At 45.7% G+C, this 17,301-nt stretch overlaps 1 pseudogene; it reads right to left on the bottom strand.

Annotated features, from left to right (window-relative positions):
- Positions 1-16,100, bottom strand: part of LOC146754657 (uncharacterized) — a 36,430-nt pseudogene extending 20,330 nt beyond the window's left edge.
- Between the last annotated feature and the right edge of the window lie 1,201 nt (positions 16,101-17,301).

Here is a 17,301-nt window from a genome sequence, read left to right as displayed (position 1 = left end):
ACTTTTCTTGTCTAGACAGAAACATCTGAAGTCAAGATGTCATTTCTCTCATTACCCCTGAAGGCAGGAAATTACTTCTTGTGATGGTGCATATGGTAAAACGTCATTTCTCTCATTCAGTACTTTGCATTTACTTTACCTTTCTGTGGCTTTATATACTGCTATGGCCAATATTTAATGAAGTCTGGCACAGAGGCAGACCAATTTTCTTTCTGCTTCTATCATTTATAATTCAAACTGAGTTTGTTTTGTTTTATTTCTCAACTCCAAGGAATCTCTACAATATTTCATTGTTTCCAATGCTCTCATCCCCAAAGGCTCTCTATCTCCAACCACTCAAATGTTAATTTTATTAGACTATGCTGTACATGGAATTACTCTCTTATAATCCATTTGCTACTTGTTTATCTCATGTATGATTAGTGTTTCTCTCCTGATTCTTATATAACACTCACTAAGTATAAGCATAATCTGGGTATTGGGGTGAATGGCTACCCTCAGATTCCCCAAGGGATTAGAATACCATGATTGCTTTGTGATACAAATAGAGAAATGAGACCTGAAGGTTTTTTTGCCATTTTGCCAGCAAATCTGATTCCAGATAGATCAAGAGGCTTATGATGTGTTTGCTGCATATGTGACCACGATGAGAAAAGAACCAACATTTCCTGGGGCTAAGTCCTGTGTTAATCCACAAGAACACTCATTTTTCATCTCCATGATTTAATGTGAAGTAAAATGTGACATGATGGCTCTGTGGAAGAAGAAAACAAACAGTGTGCTGGTATAACACTCATGAGCATTAGAACTGATGGACTTTGAGGCTAACTGGAAATGGTTTTGGTTGCTTATGAGAAATCTGATAGAAAACTGTGCTTAGAATTCCACAGGAAATACAGAGGAAAAGACCTTTAGGAATAATTGTGCTATGTTGAAGATATGAGTATGTTTGTATGTATGAGATGATATGTTGAATGTATAGCTAAGTCTTCCTTAGTTTCTATTATGTTTTTTTCTAGTAGTATTTTGATTTTTTTCTTTAAAAGTTATAAAAAACACAAACGTTTGAATGCCTTAACTCTTCCCCACCATGTCTGACACAAACACACTGCAAAGCTGTCGATTCCTCAGTTCTGTTCAGACTCAAATCAGAAGGAATCCTTAAACTCTCACAAGTGGATATAGCTTTTATGAGCTATCAGTGCAAGCAGTCAGGAGGCTGCCCTGATTGGAATGAGGGCAAAAGACTTCTCAGCATGTGATGTTAGCAAGGTGTTGTGGCATCTGAAGCAAAAGGATCATCCCTTGCACACCTCTGGTCTCTCTCTCCCCACTTCTGACTTTTACTAGCTTTCTGAATTCACCATCATAGAATTGTAGAACCTTAGAATCATTTGAGTTGAAAGGGACCCTTAGAGGTCACCTAGTCTGTCAAATAAGACACTTTCCGTTTGAATGGGCAGGGTCTTCCATAGTGATGACACTATTTGTCTTAGCCCAAAGTCAAAGTTCACTATTGCTTCCACACTGTTTTCCCAGATAACCCCATACATGATTTTGGCCATGCTGTTTTGGTATTTTGAGTCTTCACAGCTCCCTCTGGTAGCAAAACTCCAGAAGTTCATTGACAGACTATTTAAATATAATAATATTATAGTAGAATAGGATTGATTGGAAGAGACCTTTAATCTTACTTTGGAAGAGACCTTTAATATCATTGAACTCTGCAACTTTATTGTCTTTCTTCACAGAACAGCTTCTTCTTTCCACTGGAAGTACAAATTGTTCTTCTCTTAATCTTTTTTAGCTCTGAGTTCTTTTCTCTCACTCTAACTGGTTCACACTTCTGCGTGACAAATGCATGTTTTCCAGCAAAATGTTCAGGCGATTTGACATTACTGAGAAATAGGGAACATGCAGCTTCCCTTGCTTGTTTATTGCAGTGACTAATAGCCCCTACTGTTAAAAACATGTTGGCTATTAGTGCTAGCCTGGCTGTCACTGCATTCTGCTCCTTCTTGCAATGTGTTTCCCTGCTAGGCTAAAGCGTCCTTTAGTACCCAGTACTTTCTCTTTGCTAAAATATTTCATATACTTAAAATATTTCTATTTTTTCTTTTATAAAATAAACAAATAAATAAATAAACAACAACAACAACAGCAACAAAGCATTAAGTTCTTTAAGTTAAGTCTTTAAATCACTGCAAATTACATCTGTGAATCACTTCCGGAGATGTGTCTTCATTGGTACAGCTTTGGGTTGGCAAATATTATCAGCTGCTAGTCATAAGCACCATGTATGTGCAATCATTAGCACTCTTTTCCTGTTAGCTCAGTAGCCCTGAAAACAGTGAATGAACAGCTCATCCACCGTGCCATGTAGGTGCTTTCTTGTGCCTTTTCCTGTCAGGTTGTGCTCCCCATTCCTAAATGTTTAGCTGTGCCTTTAGCAATCATAAATGTTAGTCTGCAGACAGAAATATATTAAAGAAGCTCTAGGCAACTCGAAAATTTTAGTCCAGCCAATCTATTCTTTTCTTAAATCAGCTTTGTCTAAGAGGAAAACAATTAAATTACAACTTTGAGCAAGTGCTCTCTTGGGAGGCTGGAGAGATGTTAGAAGCTGCTTTTCTGCTTTATGGCTGAGCTCTCTAACAGCAGATATATAGGAGTGCCTTCTAGACAAGCCTGATCCTTTTTGTAGTTTATTCACTGATTACCAGGGATGGGGTGGGTGTCCCACAACATAAAAGAACAAAAGTTTTGTTCTTCAAATCCCACTTGCCTCATGTATGAACTGACAGATAAGGCAAACTACAGGCAATACTGCAGTGTTCCAGTGCACTCCATAGGGTATAATTTAGACACTTTCACATGACATCAGGAAACTCAGCAGTGAAGCTGCAGCTTAGTGAGAATATTAATTGCCCATATTTTGGCCAAGGCCAGGCTGGATGTAGCTCTGGCCAGCCTGCTCTTGTGGCTGGCGACCATGCACAGAGTTGAAAATTGATAATCATTATGGTCCTTTTCAACCCAGGCAATTCTATGATTCTATGATATGCCTTGAACAGCCGAGACAATGCATCATTTCTTGTTTCTCTCTCTGTGTTACACAGAGACAAGACTGATGGTAAACTGCCAGCACTGCTGAGCAGAGATGCAGCTTTAGTCTTCATTTGTGTGCATGCTTTTCTACAGGCCCACACACTGCTAACATCACAGAAGATGAAAGTGTTTTTAATCGGAGCAGAAAACATGGAGAAAAATATCACATTGTAGCCAAGAAAGAAAAACTTTTAGTGATACTCAGTTTAGAAGGCATTCATTCTGGCCTCCTTTGTAGTTTGTTTCGCTTAGGATCTTTTTGTTGTTGTTACTGTTGTTCAGTTTTCTGCTAGAAAGAGATTAAATGAATGGCAATTGATTGGTATATCTAAAGTTATGTACAGGGAGATCTGACTGCTGTGGACACATATATCACAGAACAAACCTTCCTAGCGTGTTTTTTACTGAAATCATTTATTAAAGTTCACTTTTGCTTCAGTGTGATCTGCTTTTTTCACCCCACCTTCCCCAGGCTCACTCTTCAACTGATTCTTCAGCTTTTCCTTTCACTGGAAAAAGCACAAAGTATGAAATCAAGGCAGAATAAATATAAGGTATAATAAATAATATATTATCAGGCACTGTCCATTCCACCTCGTTCTTTCAAATAATTATATAATTGGTGATTCCCATCTCACAATAACCTTGAAGACAGAAATGTCAACATGGGTGTATGGATACACCACTGTATCACAGAATCACAGAATCACCCGGGTTGGAAGGGACCTCAAGGATCATGTAGTTCCAACCCCCCTGCCTAGCAGGGCCACCAAACATACACATTTATTAGATCAGGTTGCCCAGGGCCCTGTCCAACCTGGTCTTGAACACCTCCAAAAACGGGGCATCCACAACCTCATTGGGCAGCCTGTTCCAGGACCTAACCACCCTTCTAGTAAAGAACTTTCCCCTAACATCCAACCTAAATCTTCCCTCCTTCAACTTAAAACCATTTCCCCTAGTCCTGCTATTATCAGCCCTTTCGAAGAGTTTACTCCCCTCCTGGGAATAAGTTCCCTTCAGGTACTGAAAGGCTGCAATGAGGTCACTCCGCAACCTTCTCTTCTCCAGGCTGAACAAACCCAACTCCCTCAGCCTGTCCTCATAGGGGAGGTGCTCCAGCCCCCTGATCATCTTTGTGGCCCTCCTCTGGACCCTTTCCAAAATCTCCATATCTTTTTTGTACTGAGGGCTCCACACCTGGACACAGTACTCCAGATGGGGCCTCACAAGAGCAGAGTAGAGAGGGACGATCACCTCCCTATCCCTGCTGACCACCCCTCTCCTGATGGAGCCCAGGATCCCATTTGCTTTCCGGGCTGCCAGAGCGCACTGCTGGCTCATGTTAAGTTTCTCATCTATCAGGACCCCTAGGTCTTTCTCTGCCGAGCTGCTCTCAAGGACAACTCCTCCCAGCCTGTACAGGTGCCTGGGGTTCTTCCGGCCCAAGTGCAAAACCTTGCACTTTGCCGTGTTGAACCTCATTAGGTTCACCCGAGCCCAGCTTTCCAGCCTGTCAAGGTCCCTCTGAATAGCATCTGTTCCCTCCACCCTATCGACTGCACCACTCAGCTTGGTGTCATCAGCAAACTTGCTGAGGGTGCACTCCATTCCCTCATCGATGTCATTAATAAAGATGTTAAAGAGCACCGGTCCCAAGACAGACCCTTGAGGGACGCTGCTCGTTACCGGCCTCCACCTGGACATAGAGCCATTGACCACCACCCTCTGTCTGCGGCCTTTCAACCAATTGCTTATCCATCTAGTTGTCCACCCATCAAATCCACCTCCCTCCAATTTGGAGATGAGGATGTGATGGGGGACCATGTCAAAGGCCTTGCTCAGGTCCAGGTAAATGACATCGGTCGCCTTCCCTTCATCCACCAACGCCGTCACTCCATCATAGAAGGCCACAAGATTAGTTAAGCATGACCTTCCCCTGGTGAAGCCATGCTGGCTGTCTCGGATCACATGCTTGTTCTTTATGCGATCTAGCATGTTGTCCAGGAGGATCTGTTCCATAATCTTCCCAGGCACAGAGGTGAGACTCACCGGCCTGTAGTTACCCGGGTCGTCCCTGCTCCCCTTCTTGTAAATGGGAGTGACATGACCCTTCCTCCAATCATCCGGGACCTCACCTGACAGCCACGACTTCTCAAATATGATGGAGAGCGGCTCAGCAACCACCTCAGCCAGCTCCTTCAGGACCCTGGGATGCACGCCATCTGGCCCCATAGACTTATACTCATTCAGTCTAAGGAGGCACTCTCGGACTTGCTCTACCCTTACAGTGGGGAGGGATTTACCTCCTTGGTCCCCACATGGAGGTATGGGGGTGCAAGACTTAGGGACGTGAAAAAGATTAGAATCCTGGCTACCAGTGAAGACCGAGGTGAAGAACTCATTCAGCACCTCAGCTTTCTCTTCATCTGTTGAAGCCATTTCTCCTTTTAAATTTACCAGAGTAGGAACGCCCATTTTGGCCTGTCTCTTCTGGCCAATGTACCTGTAGAAGGTTTTCTTATTGTTTTTCACATCCCTCGCCAAGTTCAGTTCTGCCTGCGCCTTGGCTTTCCTGATCCCACATCTGCAAGTTCGGACGGCATCCCTGTATTCTTCCCGGGTGACACAGCCTTGTTTCCAGAGCTTGTACACCCCTTTCTTCACCCTCAGTTCTCTTAGCAGGTCCTTGCTGAGCCATGCCGGTTTTCTACCTCTCCTGCCCACTTTCTTAATCAGGGGAATGGAGACCTCTTGTGCTGCCAGGAGGGCATCCTTGAACAGTAGCCAGCTCTCCTCAACGTCCTTATCTTTGAGGGCAGCGCGCCAGGGGATCTTGGCCAGCATTCCATTGAGTAGCTTGAAGTCTGCTCTTCTAAAGTTCAGCATCCTGGTCCTGCTCTTTGCCAGGCCCACATCGCTTGAGATCACAAACTCAACCAGGGCATGATCGCTGGAGCCCAGGCAGCCTCCAACCTTGACGCCTTTGATGATCTCCTCAGCGTTGGTGAGCAGCAGGTCCAGCAACGCTTGACCTCTGGTCGGTCTGTCCAATACCTGAACCAGAAAGCTATCATCAATGGATTCCAAGAGCCTTCTGGAGCTCTTGCAGCTCGCCGTGTGGTTTTCCCAACAGATGTCAGGATGGTTGAAGTCCCCCACCAGGACAAGAGCCCGTGAGGCAGACGCCTCACGCATCTGGAGCAAGAAAGCCTCATCAGCAGCCTCCCCTTGATCAGGTGGCCTGTAGTATACCCCTAATACCAGCTGACCTTTATTAGTCCCATCTCTAATCCTAACCCACAGGCTCTCAACCTGTTCTTGACTGTTTCTCATACGGAGCTCCTCACAGTTTATCCAATCTCTGACATAGAGAGCGACTCCCCCACCCTTCCTACCTCGCCTATCTCTCCTAAAGAGCCTATAGCCATCGATGGTAGTATCCCAATTGTGGGAGTCATCCCACCATGTTTCTGCGATAGCAACAATGTCATAATTTTCAGAGTGCATCACAGTTTCCAGTTCCTCCTCCTTGTTACTCAGGCTCCGTGCATTAGTATAAAGGCACTTCAGCCGGGCTGTCCGTCTCACCACCTTCATAAGCGATCCAGGATCCGCTAGAACAGCGGCATCCCCAGCATCCCCCTGCCCTACTCCCTCCTTTTGCACTCTGCAATCTTTGCCCACAGAGTTTGGTACAATCCCTCGAATGCACCGTTCAACCCCAGTAGCCCTTATTTTGCCCCCTTCCCCCTTCGTTCCTAGTTTAAAGACCTATCAATGAGTCCCGCTAATTCTTCAGCTAATACCCTCTTACCCCTCAGGGACAGGCTGCTTGCATCAGCAGCCATCATTCCAGGTGCAGTGTAGATTGCCCCATGGTCAAAATAGCCGTAATTCTTGTGTCTGCACCAGCTCTTAAGCCATCTGTTTAAGAGATGGGTTTTTTGGATCCTCCCTGTATCTTTTCCTGACACCACGGGCATAGAAGAAAAGATCACCTGCACCCCAGCTCCTTCAAGTATTCGCCCCATTCCCCTGAAGTCTTTCTTGATGGACCTCAGGCTTTGCTTGTCAACTTCCTCACTGCCAGCCTGAATTATTAAAAGTGGGTAGTAGTCTGAAGGATGAATCAATCTAGAAATTTTCTTTGAAATGTCCCTGACCCGTGCCCCAGGAAGGCAGCACACTTCTCTGCGGGTAGGGTCAGGCCGGCATATAGGGCCTTCTGTTCCTTGCAGAAGGGAGTCACCTACAACAATCACCCTTCTGTCCATACGTGTAGAAGCAGTCTTGAGGCTTCCAGGTGACCGCTTCACCTGAGGCAACCTCATGGGTGCACCTGTTTCCACACTCTCACTAGTCCCCCCCTCAAGTTCCAGGGCCTCAAACCGGTTTCGCAGAGGCACCTGGGGAGCCGGGGATGGTCGTGATGGAGGATGCCCCTTCCGTCGAGCAGGTACCTGTTTCCACTTCTCCTCCCTTCTCAAATTACTGCTGGTGGGAAGAGAGGACAGGGGGCTGGCTGCAGTGTTGCCAGCTGGCTGGTTACCCTTTACCACCTGTTTGTGAGGTGGCAGGGGCTGACATGCTCCATTAGGAGCCTCGACTGTGTGCTGAGAACTTGAGGCTGAGAGGGACTGACACCACCAGTCAATCTCCCTCTCACACTCTTTTATAGTCCTCAGCCTCTCCACTTCCTCCTTCAGGTCAACTACGAGGCTGAGCAAGTAGTTCACCTGGTCGCAGTGAACACAATCACTGCCTCCCTCACCCAGCACTGCAAGGGCCAGGCTCTGGCACTCAGTACAGCCAGAGACCTGCACACCAGCATCTTGGGTTGGGGGCTCAGTCTGAGTTTCCTCAGACATTTTGGCAGCAGCCTTCCTATAAGGCATGTGCAGGACGTCAGTCTGGGTCTCTGCAGTCTTCTTGGTTGCTGCCTCCTGTTTCTGTGAGGTCGGGACCCTTGTCTTGGCCTCCTCAGTATTTCTGGCAGCAGCCTTTCGCCGGGGAGCACCCATGTCGGAGCAGAATACTTACCAGAGCTGAAACAGGAAGTCAAGAGGTGCACGAGCCCCGCCTCCTCCTGACCGTTTCTGGTGGGGTGGGCAGCGACTAGTCGCTGCCCTCCTTGTGCCCGTTTAAATCTCTCTCCGTAGGCAGGGAACGCCCACACGCTGCGTCAGCGGCTGCGTCAGCTGCTCCCTGAGAGCTGCCGGGCTTCTCCTCTACCCGGGGGTTCCCTGCTTGAAGGAACCGCCCGAGATCCCCCTTGACCACGCGGTCAGCCGCTGCTGATCGGTCCGGGACGGCTCCGAGTCAGGTGACTTCGGCGATCAGAAAGGATTCTGCCGAGCAATGTGCCCATTTAAATCTCCCTCCGTAGGCAGGGAACGCCCACACGCTGCGTCAGCGGCTGCGTCAGCTGCTCCCTGAGAGCTGCCGGGCTTCTCCTCTACCCGGGGGTTCCCTGCTTGAAGGAACCGCCCGAGATCCCCCTTGACCACGCGGTCAGCCGCTGCTGATCGGTCCGGGACGGCTCCGAGTCAGGCGACTTCGGCGATCAGAAAGGATTCTGCCGAGCAATGTGCCCGTTTAAATCTCCCTCTGTAGGCAGGGAACGCCCACACGCTGCGTCAGCGGCTGCGTCAGCTGCTCCCTGAGAGCTGCCAGGCTTCTCCTCTACCCGGGGGTTCCCTGCTTGAAGGAACCGCCCGAGATCCCCCTTGACCACGCGGTCAGCCGCTGCTGATCGGTCCGGGACGGCTCCGAGTCAGGCGACTTCGGCGATCAGAAAAGAACGAGCATTGCAGTCATTTCAACTTTTACCCGTTGAAATTCTTTTGTGGAGTAAAATTCAGAAGGCAAAATCAGCCCAGTCAAAGACATGTCCCTGTAAGGTAGTCTCGTAGAGAGAAGCTTGCCATCCTTGTTATGAGAGATGGGTTGATGTCTACACTTGAAATGCCTGCCAATTTAAGCAGGCAAATCAATACTCACGGTATTGTCTTCCTGCTCATCTTTTTCTGACTCCCTATGTAGACCAGTCCTAGGCAGAGAGGTAGGGTACATTCTTATGTGCATCCCATAGTTTTAGATATAGTCTTAGTACAGCTTTTTGACAGAGCAAAGTAACTCTTCAAACAACTACCTCCCATTCTTTCATTAGATTGCTGAAATCCCATTGAGCACATTGTCTTTCGTTGGCCCTGCACAAGGGATTCTCTGAGAAATTTCAGGCAAAAATGTTAATTCCCAACAATCTCTAGCTAAATTTAATATAATGGTAAGACTTGTATGGCATATCTACAGAATCACAGAAGCGTTAAGGTTGGAAAAGAGCACTAAGATCATCTAATCCAACCATCCAGCCATCAGCCTGCTAAGTCTTGTCTGTTAGTGTCATAGGGAGCATGAGTTGAGATGAAGAAGACAGAAAGGGAGTAGACGTGTTCAGGGTATTCCTGCCACCCTTTCTAATGACACAGCTGTGCCATTGGCAGTCCCAACTTCATATATGCAAACCAAACAACTTAGCCAGTGTTTTCCTAGCCATACTGAAAAGAAGTCTTCAGTATTCACAGAATTAAAGAATCATTAAGGTTGGAAAAGACCTCAAAAGATCAAGTCCAACCATCAATCATATTGCCAAGGAATACTGTGTTAGCAAGACAGTTCAATACCTACCATATGTCTGTGGATTGCATCACAGGTGTCTGAATACAAAACCTACTGTGCCCTTACCCCATACCTTTCTGTTCCATTGCCTCCAGCAATGGGTTCCCAAAATTTGCATTAAATATAATGTGAAAGCAGTATGATACTCAGCAAGTTGAACTTTGTAAAGCACCACAAGCATTAAAGGCATTCAGTAACCAGTAACTGCTGCTCCTGAGGTCCATTTTGATACTTAGGCTGGCTTTCGCAAAGGCTGAGGAAATTCTTTCCTTAACAAACAATTAGAGAAATCATGTGTGTATCCATGCACAGCCTGTTCTCCACCAAGGCAAAATGTAAGTCAATTGCTAGTACCACAAATCTTAGAAATGGCAGGCTTCCTAATCCTACAGTTTAATTCTTGGCATTTTTGATAGATTTCTAAGGCAGAGGCAAATTATCTTGAAGAGTCTTTTAAGGTGATTGTGCCAGCATCAAACCACCCTTATTTAAATATACAAAGAAATCTAAGGTAGTATCACAGACCACATCTGAAAGTACTTTAAAAGGAGGTGAATAAACTATAAATATTTTATTTTTACACTCTTTCAACACTCAGAATAATTTCTTCCCATAGATTTAAAATAGGATGAATAGGCCCAGTGCTTTCCAGCTAGGGATCTCTGAGGACCATTTTCAAAACGGTTACTACAGCTACAGAAATTTAATCTCATCCAAATTTCTTACTGCTGATGCTCTAAGAACTGCATAGATTTGATATGAACAATATACCATTTGTTGCCTCCACTTTGTCCTGGTTTCCACGCTGGATTATTCCCATCTGAACTTTGCTGTTTTTTATTCTAGTTGGCTACAGTACTGAATGGGAAGGAAAGGAATTCAGCAATGACATTCAGCACAAGTTTGGAACTCATTCAGTCATGACCCCACTGGAAGAGTTCAGACTAAATATCTCAATGAATCTCACTGTTTCCTGTTTGCGTAGTGATTACATGAGGGCAATAGGATTCTATGTCCCAACTCTTGGCTGAAAGAGTGACGTACTTGACTATTAATCTACAACTTTCAGTCCGAAAAAAAATAAAAATGCTGAACTATGTAGAAATACACAGCTAATAGATCTTTCCTAACAAAAAGGCCAACTGGAGAATCAAATCATGAATGGGGAGCAAGGAATCCCTGTTGGTGCGATACTGCCGTCTGTGCACTGTCTTTGCAGCAATCAGTACCAGCTGCTCTTTTACTTGCAGCAGCCCCACAACAGACGGGTCCTCTGAAAGGCCAGGCAAAACAGACAGCTGCGTAATGTTGTCCGTATCTACAGCAGCTATCCCAAAGGCCCATCGATATCCTTTAGGATCCTTGAAATGCCCCCTTCTGAGGTAATCTGGCCCCTGGGCCAGTCACAATAGGATGCTTTTGCCAGTCTTTGCCAGTGAGGCTTATTTCAGCCTCCAGCACAGTCAATTCTTGAGAGCCCCCATTCACTCCAGAAATATGGATTTATTCTGTCCCTTCATGACTGGAGGGCATTAAGGGTGCACTGTGCATCGGTATCCACCAGCGCCTTATATTCCTGTGGTTCTGATGTGCCAGGCCATCGAATCCACACAGTCCAATAATATTATCCCTCTCCCCCCATGATTGAGGGCAGGGCCCCTCTATTGGTTACCTGTGATAACTGAAGCAGCTGTACTGGTGGTTGGTCTGTTTTGTAGTTCCCTCACCCGTGCTCGTAGTACAGGAGTAGGCTGGTCATGCCACTTCCTCATGTCTTCTCTGTGATCACGTAGGTAGCGCCACATGGAAACACACGGTGTAATCATACTGTTGTTCCTTGCTCAAGCTGGAAAGCATGTGTGTCTAATAGCCGAGTTTTTAATGATAAAGGGGAGGAGTAGGACTGGAATATTTTGATCAGTTCCTTCATTAGACATGGTGGCCTGTACGGGGATTGACCTTCATTAGTTGCTTCTGATACTATTACGGGATCATCACGATTAATGAACTGAGACACTAGCTCTTCCACTTCATACAGTCTGTTTGTTACTTCTGAGATGGCTGAAATGGAGGGAGACGTGGGTTGGAGGTAACTGCTGTTCAATGTTTTGCAGTGTAAGAACCAATTAGAAAACTGGGGGTCTATCTTGTTCCTTGTACCTTTGAAACATTGCTGCTAAAGTAATGGCATACCTTTCTGGTGCTGTTTTGGTGAGTTTCTGCCATATGTCGTCCTCACTCTCTCAGGGTCATGTTCTTGGCAGAGGTAGCTAGGATCAAAATTAGGGTTATACAACATTTCCACCACAGCTATTTCCCTCAAGTACCGAATGCCTTTTTCAATTGTATCCCACTTTTTCATCAGAGGCTTCAGAATGACTTTGAAGGGAAGCTTTGCCCACACAGCCACTAACATTTGCTCCCAGATGGTGGCAGCACCATTCATACATCTGTTCATCCCTCTGTCAATAGTTGGTCTCTGGAAATGCCTCCTAATTGACAAGCTTTGTTACCATCTAGAAACAAGCTACCAGCCCAGCTGTCCCAATAGTGAAGCAACCAGGTAACAAGAGATTCCTTCTGGCGCCGTGTAAAGTCTTTCTTGTGCCTTGGATTTCAGTCATCTTCAGGGGTCAACAAACAGTAATAGAGATTTCACCTCATCATTCTCTTCTTCGTGCCTCTTAACTTTTCCTTTTGCCTTTCTCGGTGCTGATCCAGACCCGTCACCTGGATCTTCTGCTGCCTCCTCCTCTGCTTCTTTTTTCCATTCTAGATGTGAGGACACCCATTTCCATTTCTTGCCTTCCATAGGGGCAACTGATATTGTTACTGGTGCCTCCTGTGACTGATCAGAATTGACATGGGGATTTCCCTTTTTGGCTTGAACCTCAGCTTGGAAACTCTCTTTTTCCAGAATAGTGTTATATAGAGCATGGTAAGCACAAGCCAAGCCCCAAATAAGTAGTACCCCCTTAGACCTATCTAGGCTGCACCATCCCTGACTCAAATACTGGCTTAGTTTCTCGGGGTCCCACAGGTGTTCAAGTGTGAAATCCCATGACATTGCGGGCCCCCACATGTTACTTGTGGTTCATTTCACGTCAGGATTCTAGCGTTAAGCCTTCACGAATCCGACCTGGTCCAGCCGGGGACCATTTAACTACACGTTCACACCAACATGGTGAATAGCTAAATGGCATTTTATTATGCGTGTTAACGGTTTAAATAAGCCACTATCTACTTCGTATACACCCCTTCTACATATGCATAACCGAGCAGGGGAGGGCCTATCGCGTTACATCCCGGGTGTTCCTGCACACCTAATACAACATCTCCCCCTCCCCATGCTTAACAAAACCATGACCCGTTACAACGCAAGCGCCGATCCTAATCCTAATATATAAAAGTGTTAGTCCTTATATAATTTAAACTTTGTCACAGATTATCTATAAAGTGAGGAATACAGGTTGCAAAGCATGCAGAGATAAGTGGTGCAATGTCTAACAATGTTAGTGGTGTTCTAATCAGTATGTCCAAGGCATCTTTGATTATATTATCCAGTTCATCCTTCTGCTCAAAGCTTCTTGTATATCCGCTGGAACTCCATTTTCTCATTAAACACTCTTTCCATCATATGTTGTAAGCAACCCTTCAAATTCCTTGCACCTGTGCCCTTGAGTCAGCAGCAGGAAATCTATTGCAGCCCTATTCTGTAAAACAGCATGCCTGAAAGAAAAGTACTCAGCTTTCAATTAGTTTTCCATTTCTCCCAGACAGCCCTTTTGGGTGATCACTGTATCAGGTTTTATTTTTCTCGACAGGACCCATAAAATTTTTCCCGATTCTCTATCCTTTACTGTGGCATAACCTCTTCATTCAAAATGATTGATTGCATAATGTGCTATGCCAATACTTCTGCCTGCTGGGCTACCGGAATCCTACCTCTGTAACCTTCCCCCTCCCCAAGGACACATATCTTGTCCTTCAGGAGATGGTTGGCCCTCTCCAAAATTGCTTGTTCCTGGGAATTCCCAGGGATGCCTGTTGAGTGAGATATTCCCCAACGCTCGAGCCATTCTTGAGTAGATCGCGAGATGTGGCACGAGCCATTGTCTGTCTTGATGTGTTGCGGCACACCAAGGACCGCGATGGCAGTGGCCCAGTGTCGCTGAGCTGCAGGGGACTTAAATGTTAACATAATCATCATCACTCAATCAAAACCTTGACTGATAATGCACTAAACATAAGGTTACATGTAAGGTCATAATTTTTTGAGTAGACATATACACACTCATTCCAGCATTCATTTTAGACAATTCTATAAATGGAAATTTCTAAGCTTATGTATTATTCCTATAATACAACAACTATGAGGTGGCAAACCACCAAAAGGAGAGAGAAGGAACACAATAGTGGTGGATGCCATAGGCAGTGCCTGCAGGGCGTCCCCTGCTTCAAAATGCACTTTGCCTTTCTCACCCATCACAGACTCTCTCCTGTGCAGGGTTTTTTCACATGTACTCCATATCTGCGTGGCCAGAGCATGATACAGAGCCCAGGTGAAACACCTGCTCATAAAGCAGAACAAACCACTATATTAGATTTCTCTACAATACAAACTACTCACAGAAAGTTATTTACAGCTATAGTTACTTATTCCTATTGTTACTTGCTTTACCCTTAGCTCCCCCCCCCCCCCCCCCCCCCCTTTATTTTATTTTATTTTATTTTAATTGGTAAGCTTTTTCTTGTTGACCTACTATTGTTACAAAAATCATCAATTGGTAGTAATTCTTGATGCAATCCAAAGTGAGATGCACCCCTACCTATCAGAAAACAAAGGTCTTTGCTCCAATGTGTGCACGTTGCATTCAGCCCGCTGGGGGCAAAACTCATCCTGGGGTCTTCAGATTCCGCTCCAGTACAGCTGCCAACGTTCCTCCCAACTCCACCACCACAATTCCCCCTCCATACAATTTCCAAGCTCCATCAACAAATTTGTCCAAGTACCCTACCCTAGTTCCCTAAATGTGTATATTATTGGGAGAAAATGAAGACATTCTTGCTCGGACTAGCAAGAGACCTTCAGAGGTGCAAACAGCTCTGCAGACAAAGAGGGAGAAACACTTACTTTTTCTGTAATACGGGTCCCAGAAGGGGCAGTGGTTAACACTAAACTAGGGACACGAGCACTCAGAATGTTTTGCTTTTGTCCCCATTTGGAAGTAACGATTTGTTTACTTTCACAAGCTGTGGAGGATGGGGGGGGGGTAGGCAGTGAGGGGGGCAGCACGGGGGTTTGCGTTCTCTTGCTGGCACTTCTCTGGCTAGAGCAGATCACATTCAATATTTTAACTCACTGTTCTTCTGTAACCTTTTTCCTGTTTTTTGTTTTTCACAATTCCACTACTCGTACCCTCAATTACACTTCCATGTAACATTAATAATTCCACTTCCATATCGCATTCATGTTTACACATCCCTATAACATTAACAGTTCCATATACCATTTGCATTTATACTTTCATATACCATAAACATTTAACAATCACAAAGACAGTGACAATAACCAATACAGTTTATCCTAAGCATTCTTCCTCTCCTCCAAGTTGTCATCAGGAATGGGCCTTCCCATTGACCTGATTCCAAATTCTTTAATATTATCATATTTTTTTCCATGAATTTTCACTCTTTCCTCGTTAACTGAAATGAAGTGAGGGCTACTGGTTGTTGCCCATCATCACATCCTTGATTTAAAAGCTTCAATACATATGTCATTTTAGCAAACCTTCCTGCTGGAAGTGCCATCTCCATTCCCTCTTTCTTTCTTTCTTTTTTTTTTTTTTTTCTTAATTAATATAGTTTTCATTGATAACACTGGGCTGGTGCTAACACTGAAAAACATCAGTGCAAAGGTCTTTATGATAGATTTCTTTTGTGACCACAACTAACAGATATTAGATGGATCCCTTGGCTCATTTCCCAATTTGTTAGGAATTTGGAATCACTGTGGAGGAATTACATGCAAATCATAATCAGTTTGGAAAGAAAAGATCAGAAGGAATGGTTTTCACTGTGAAGGGAGTACCATTAGTCCAAGATGACCTGAAAAAACTCTGAACCAGATTGTGCAGTTTTAACAGATATATCAATCACAACCCACAACCACAACAAACAAAAACATAGATAAAACAAGACTTCTCAAAGTTGTAAGCGGCTGTTTTTCTGACGCCGTCTCGGGCTGCTGTGGCTCGCTCGTCAGCTGGTCTTGTTTCAGCTTCGGAGATTCCACTGGAGCCCGGGGCCATAACGATAACAGGGAATGCCTCCCTTATCTCTGACCAATCCGTGACTCTGTTACTATAATCCTCCCCTCCCCCCAGGGTAGAGCCGAACGTGCAACCCACCCCCTCTGGGGAAGGGTTGTGATGACCGGGGCCGCCTCCGCCTCCGCCCCCGCTGATGTGGATTGGCTTCTTTCTCACCACTGTTCACTCCCCCTCCCCACCCCCAAGGATGGGCGAAGGAATGCAGGATACTTTGTTGCGAGGTTACGTTCTGATAAGGGTACCGTAGATTGTTGTTGTAGATTGTTGTTCGCTGTCCTGCCGCTTATCTCTTAACTGCTGCACATGTGGAGTTGGGGGGGCAGTCGGGGTGGTCGTCGCCATCTTAAGCCATTGTTCTCCCTCCGGGGGTCTGCAAAGAAGTGCGCTCCCCGACTCCAACCCTCGGTTCCCCGGCCCCAGCAAAGCATTACCTGGAGCAAACGATTTACTCTCCTCCTTAGCCACTTTGAGCACACCCAGGACCAAACCCCAGGTTTTTAATTCCTCCGCTTTATACTCGTGCATTGCTCTTTGGAGCAGGGCAGCGGTGAAAGATTCCCACTGCTCCGAATCAAGTAGATTACTAGGGGAGGGTGAAAGCTGAGCTTTCTGCAAACAAGAAATAACTGCAGCAATCTCCTTAGAAGGAGCATTCCTACCGCAATGAGTTTTACAAACTCGTAATACTACCTTAATGATGGATTCCATGTTTTTTCTGGTACGTCCTCGCACCCTTTGTATATAGCCAGGCCCAAAGTCCCACGGTCTTCCACGGTCTCACCGCAGGATAAACAGCAGCTGCATTCAATATCGCCCCCCAGGCGCTTCCACGGGATCTAACCATAGGATTCGTGTCCGTCGCGCAGTTAGCCGTCGCACACTCAATCTCAGGACGTCCTCACACGGGGCACCAATTGTTGCCTTGTGCGAGGTAACCTAAAGAACTACGTCCATCATTGAGAACGTGCGTCAGACGACCCCATGACCAAGTTACACGATGATTACACCAATATGGTGAGCTGTAAAATGGCGTTCATTCAACCACGTGAGCCCCTTATATAGGGCTCGTATTTCAGTCTCATACATATACATTACCGAGCAGGGAAAGGCCTACCGCGTAACAACCCAAGAGTTCGAGCCGCCTAATACAACAGACCCCATACAGGCCTCAAAACCCCAT

Source organism: Coturnix japonica, chromosome W, assembly GCF_054131305.1.
Source record: "Coturnix japonica strain WE chromosome W, WE-NBRP24, whole genome shotgun sequence".
In the NCBI taxonomy this organism is placed as follows: domain Eukaryota; kingdom Metazoa; phylum Chordata; class Aves; order Galliformes; family Phasianidae; genus Coturnix; species Coturnix japonica.
Note: the sequence above shows the minus strand (reverse complement) of the source record. Positions and strands in the feature narration are given on the sequence as shown.